Consider the following 6,835-nt stretch of genomic DNA (forward strand, 5'->3'; position numbering starts at 1 on the left):
AGTCAATAAGCACAGGGCTGACCTCAACTTACACCTTAACAGGATGGTGCACCTAACTTTCCTAACCGGTCTAAGCCAATCCGGGACTATTTCAAAGGGCAAGTCTCCCTCTTCAGGCCACGCTTGGAAATACAACGGTATTTTCTCAATCAATAAAATTGGTATAGTGATTATGCTTTCGTGTAAAGCAAATATGTACCCAAATGCACTCAGTCACATACACCACAAGATGATTTAATATGTAAGCTCAGTGTGGTCTAATATTTTAACTCTCAAATGTGTTTGCTATCAGTGTAATGAGTGCGTGAGAGTATCAATAAGAAATCTTTGTATCACAAGATATTCAATCAACTGATTCACACAAAGATGTCAAGCAAGTTTCAAATGTATTAGTCCGAAGGATATATCAATCACGTAAATAGTAGATGACATATATGCTCGGTTTGCAAAAGATATATAGTCTTTGTATTCAACAAATGATATGCAAATAAATATTGCAACAAAGATCTGTATTACAAACACAAATATCTTCTCAAAGATATATCTATATAAATCACACAAGATATTTGAGTATGTTTTGAAAATGTTTTTGCAACACAAAGACAAATACAAGTTTCCTAAGATATTGCAACAAAAATGCAATACTTAGAAGTTTAGGCAAGTCTTCTTAGGATTGGCTTATGAACAAAGCCCCCTAAGAATACTAAGGTTTAGCTCTCGTAAAATTTGATTCAACAAAACACAAATGGGAGAGCAAACCTATCTAAACAAACACTCAATCAACTTAAAGAAATTTTAAGCAATGAAAGAGGGTAAGTATGAGTGATTGAAGTATAAAAATAAGTAGTAGGATTTTTGAATTTGAGAGAGAATTTATTAATCACGTAAGCTAATCACATTGCTAATTTTCCCAAATGAAGGGGTATTTATAGACACCCCATGAAATAAAACCGTTGGGGACATAGCCGGGATTATTAGAAAAGATTAATGATGTTTTAAATATTTTAATCCTGATAAAAATAAGTTAACCACGGTAAAAATGCAAGGCCACCCGAGAGACCCGGTCGACCAGAACCATTTTGGTCGACCAAAGTTCTTGAGGCTCAGTCGACCGGGCCAAAAAAGAACTTCAGGTTCGGTCGACCGGACGAGTATGTCCGAAGGGTGATTTTCCATTTTGCAAGGTTCAGTCGATCGGGAAGAATTGAACACATGGTTCGGTCGACCATACCATTGGGACAACTCCCGAGGACCCTCGGTAGACCAGAGCGTTGGAGTTCATTTTGTACTTGGTCGATCAAGTAGTTAAAAAGTTGACTCCTAGGAGGTTCAGTCGACCAGAGTCAAATGACCTGTCATGGCTCGGTTGACCGAATTGTGGTCAACAAGTTGACCTGGTCCAGGTTCGGTCGATCGGGGCATTTTATACATAGTAGTTTGGTCAACTGAATGTGCACATTTTGTGCATTTTGGTCCTATTTCAACCAACGATCACCCTATAATAGTGCCTAAAACATATAAGTGCAAAGGTTAGTGTCCTAGGGTCTTTTCTAAGTCTTTTTGTAGACACCGAAAAAATCTGGTGTCGTGTTCCCTAAGGTTTGTCTAAGGTCATTTTCATTTTGAGCTTACATATTAAACCATGTAGGTGATGCATGTAATTATTACAATCAAAGCCCTATTTACTATTATGGACCTTTCCTACTTAAATATTATAGACCCGAATATAAATTACAACACATAAATTATATCTAGGTTCTTCAGGGTCTTCGTTTTCCTCTGGGTCTTCAAGCACCATCATAGGATACTGCCAAGATAAATCTGCACATCAACTTGGTAGACATTAAATACCTGAGTATTTGTCATAATCAAAACAGGGTATGACCCATAGGGTCAACAACCGAGCTTATAATCTAGTCTATCGAGCCCTCAATAAAAATGAGTTTTGGCCATTTCTTCTATTCTGTTAACCAGGCTGATCATCCGGTCAGCTGACCCTTTAATAAAAATGAGTTTTTGTCCAGTTTTGACTTCAAAACCATTTCAAACCTTTTGTAGTTGTTAAAAATTTTAAGAGAAAGGTTTTCTATGAAAGATTGGAGTTCCTAAGGTCAATCTATGGTCAATGGTGGGTTTCACATTAAATCAAATGATATGCATGCACAATTGAAACCTTTAAACATTACAACTAAAAAATATAAGTCTTCAAGCTTTTTCTCTTCAAATTCCCATGGAATGTGCCAAGAAATGTGATCGTGTAAGTACTTCATGGCGTCCATTTTGCATTGGTCATCTGTGCTTACAAAAACATAAACTTGTTCAAATACTTAACGCACAAATGAGATACTGTGATTTGTGATGAGTCCCTAAAATGCACTATTTTAGGCCCCCATTTTCCTTTGTTCATCCTTATTTATCTTGTATGTAACCTTTTGTTGACGTAGTTTGGAGTTATGCAAGGTTTATTCGTGTTTTAGAAAATACAGGTTAAAACCAAGGAAATAAGCATTATGAGGAGCCAAAGGAGTGTATGGGATATTCAATGCTCAAATTAGATGCTCAGCGAAGCTCCTAAAGCCTCAACACACATCAAGGGAGAAAAGACTTTGTTTGACCATATGGTGCAACCAGAAACACAAGGGGCGACCAGGTCAGAAACTGTAGACTCCAAGGTTCAGACTTAAAAAGAAATGTTGCGAGGTTTGACCAAGTGATCGACCAAGTGACCTTCAAGAGCTACCAGGTCGAGATACTGAAGCCTACTGAATTAGAGACACGGAGAGTCTTAACCAAGTGCTTGACTAGGGAGACCGTGAAAGGAGACTAAGTCGAGTTCCTGAGTTGAACGAAAGATTGAGATACTGCAAGTCTCAACCATCAACTCGACTAGCAAGACCCAATGGTACGACTACGTGGAGAAGATCTTAACTTGAATTCCTGATTTTTCGCGAACCCCGACCAGGGCATGACTAAAGGAGAATAGGGGTATAACCTAGTCAACAGCGATGATCTTTTGCATGAGAGTTTGGCAAAAATTTCCTATTTTGAAATTCAAACCTTGTATGCCCTAATAGGTATAAATATTAGCTTTGAAGATGTTCTTTGGATTCCTATTTGGCCTCTCTTAGGGGAGAAAAGACTCTGTTTGATCATGTGGTGCGACCAGCAACACTAAGGGCTACCAGGTCAGAAGTTGCAGACTCCATGGTTCATACAGAAGAAAAAATGCTACAAGGTTTGACCAAGTGATCGACCAAGTGACCTTCAAGAGTGACTAGGTTGAGATATTGAAGCCTATTGAGTCAGAGATACTAAGAGTCTCGACCAAGTGCTCGACTAGGGAGACTATGAAGGGCGACTAAGTCGAGTTCCTTAGCTGAACTGAAAATTAAGATACTGCAAGTCCCGACCATAAACTTGACTAAGGTGTGACTAGGTCGAAAGGATCTTAAGATGAATTCCTAATTTCCCGCGAACCTCGACCAGGGCACAAACAAGGGAGAACAACGGTGCGACCTAGTCGACAGCGATGATCTTATGTGTGATATTTTGGAAAAACTTTCATATTTTGAAATTCAAACCATGTACACCCTAATGGGTATAAATGTCAGCTTCAAATATGTTCTTAGGGTTCCTCTTTGACCTCTTTTAGGTTAGTGATAGACTTAAGACGTCATTGAGAGCCATTTAGAGTAGTAATTAGTGTAGATTTCAAAACTTGTTCTAGTTTGTGCAATAAGTATTCGAAGGCCCGTGACAACCTACGAAACTCTTGTGCTTCCAAGTAGATAGATGATCATTTAGTTGTAGCTGTAGTCATTAGTGATAGATGATTTGAATGCAATGGAATGATCTTTTAGATGCTTTCATCTTTACTCTTTTCCTTTACTTGCTTTCATTTATATGGTTTCCTTTACTACTTTCTTTTACCTTCATGCACTTTAAATGCTTGGATTGTGATGAAGTCTTAGGGATAGGATAGAACTACTAACAATTTAGTCAAATATACTTAGTAGGCTATGGATACTAAAAATAATTTTTATAATCGTTGAGATAGGGTATACTCTCGTTCCTGATCGTGCTCCAAACGATTAGTGCACCCTTGCTACCCTGTGCCCTCGAACAGCTCCTTTCACCATCTAGCCTAATATGGATAGCTGACAGAACGTAGTTTATGCACACGACATTCTAGGTCGGATTCATGATTGAGTACTACTTTGTAGGAGTAAAGTTAACATAAAATTTACATACTTTCAGTAGGTTGTTAGAAAACCCCCATCAAAATCTCTCCCTTTCACTTTCTTTTACACAAATTTTAATAAACTAGATTGGAAGTGGTTCATAACTTTACTTCATTCAATAGCATGAGTTCTTAAAGAAGTACTTCCCAATTGGGAAGACTAACCAGCTGCAAAGGGCCATCACTAGTTTCTCACAGTTAAATGGAGAACTATTTTTTGAGTCCTAGGAGCGCTTTAGGGACATATTACATAAATGCCCACACCATCAAGTCCCTAAGTGGTAATTAGTTCAAACCTTCTACGAAGGATTAGCTAAACAAGATAGGTCAATGGTAGATGCATCTTGTGGAGGTACTTTCCTCACTAAACGGTCTGGGTTCTATTTGAGAACCTCGCTAAGAATTATCAGCAGCATGTAGTTGCTGCTCGTAGACCATCCCAGCCTTCCACTTCCAAATCTAAAGAAGTCTATGAGTTAACCACGAGCCATGACCTAGTGCCCACACTGCACACTATAGTTCAAAAGCAAAACCAATTCTTGTCCTTAGGATAACAACCACAACCAGCAGTGTGTGCAGAGGTGTGCACCATCTGTTTTAATTCTTCCCATTCTAGCTATAATTTCCCCCACACACCATCCCAACTTGAGTTTGTGCAGAAAGAAGTGATGGTTACCCACAATTGGTATGATAGGTCGTCAAATAACCCCTATTCCAACATATACAATCCTAGGTGAAAACAACACCCTAACTTTTCCTGGAGGCCACAAACTCTAGGTTTCCAAACACAAAGACCATAAATATCACCCACTACTCCACCTTTTCACCCATTCCAAAATTCCCAAAATCCTCCTATGTCTGCCCTTAAACCTTCATCACACCAACATCCATCTCCTCCGCAACCCCAATATGATAAATCTTTTTAGGAGACGGTGTTGAGAGCCATTAAGGACATTGAGGCTGATAACCAAGTGGATAGGAAATTACTCCACTCTCATTCCTAGTATATTGCCAAGCTAGAAGCCTCCATGGGCTAACTAGCTACTTATTTGAGTCGAAGAGATGAGGGTAAAGTTCTAAAGTAGCCTTTAGTGCACCCTAAAGGTCAATATGGAGTAGAATGTGAACCGGACGTTGGTCCTCCATCATATCATGAGCAAGCCCTCATGGTGACCACTCTTTGTAGTGGTAGGGTAATAAACAATGGGGTAGAAGAGAAGTTAAGTAAGGGCAAGGGTAAAGAAAACATGGGGACAAAACCCAATGTTGAATCTTGCACCCCCTCCTACTCTAAATCGATGTGCAATCCCGAGGTTTCCACGCTCTCTGCTGGAGGATCAAGGCCACACCATTCCCATTATATAGCTTCTTACGTCCCTCCAGTGTCATACTCCACAATCCTTCATGCACGTGCTAAGCCTAAGAAGGAGGAAACTGAGGAGTCCATGATGGATACCCTCAAGCACGCAAAAATCAATCTTCCTCTCTTAGATTTCCTCAAGCGAGTGCCTACCTATGCTAAGTTTCTCAAGGATTTGTACACCCAAAAGTGTAAATTTAAGGTGCATCTAAACAAAAGAGTCAAATCAACTGAGAATGTAACTCGATTCTTCAATGTTCAATTCACCCCAAACTTAAGGACCCCAGCGCTGCTACCATCTCATATGTAATTAGCGATTGCACCATCAATAGGGTCCTTCTAGATTTAAGGACAAGTGAACATACTTCCCTACTCAGTCTACAAGAAATTTGGCTTAGGAAAATTGCAGCCTACCCCGGTTACCTTGCGTTTCACCGACCAATCTATAAAAATACCCCAGGGTGTTATAGAGGATGTCCTAGTAAAGGTCGATAGGTTCTTTTAACTTGTTGACTTCCTTGTCTTAGACATAGAACCTACTGATCCATCACAGCAATCGGGCCTAGTCCTTCTAGGTCTACCATTTTTAGCCATGGCTAATGCACGCATTTAGTGTAGGATCGGTGTTATGGACATATCCTTCGACAACATATAGCTCCAGTTGAATGTGTTCTGCAACCCTTGACACCCACCTGGTGACATTCCTATCGAGCATATAGACATGATTAATGAGGGTGTCGAGAAGGATGCTCCTTAGACTCTTTCGAGTGACCCCCCTGAGACTAGGCTTCCATTTGACCAACCTTCTACATCAAGTTTAGAGGATTTGTATGCATGTATCTATGTTCTTAGTAAATTGGCCTCTAACCTATAAAAAAGGCCCTAGAAAGTTAGGTTCGAAAATATTCCCACTCTCTCTAGCATTTCAACACGCCCTTCCATTGAGGCCCCACCACCACTTGAGTTGAAGCCACTACCAGCTCCTCTCAAGTATGTCTTTTTAGGTCCCCAAGAGACCCTGTAACAACCTCAAAATTACATAATATTTTTCAGGTCTCTACAAACCCTACACATTATCATCTCATCCATCTTGAATAGTTTTCAAGAATCTAGGCTTATTCACATTCTAAAAAAACATGTGAAAGCAATAGGGTGGTCAGTGGAAGACCTTAGTGGTATAGATCCATCCATTTGCATGCATTGAATTCACCTGGAGACCAATTCTAAACTCATTT

The 6,835-nt window shown here is 39.6% G+C and overlaps 1 non-coding gene across 1 annotated transcript; it reads right to left on the reverse strand.

The window, feature by feature from the left end:
• Positions 1-4,406: 4,406 nt before the first annotated feature.
• LOC131152504 (small nucleolar RNA R71) lies at positions 4,407-4,512 on the reverse strand. Its single transcript, XR_009136002.1, has one exon. It is a non-coding gene; the product is annotated as a small nucleolar RNA R71 (small nucleolar RNA).
• Positions 4,513-6,835: the final 2,323 nt, after the last annotated feature.

This window comes from Malania oleifera, chromosome 3 (assembly GCF_029873635.1).
Source record: "Malania oleifera isolate guangnan ecotype guangnan chromosome 3, ASM2987363v1, whole genome shotgun sequence".
Lineage (NCBI taxonomy): Eukaryota > Viridiplantae > Streptophyta > Magnoliopsida > Santalales > Ximeniaceae > Malania > Malania oleifera.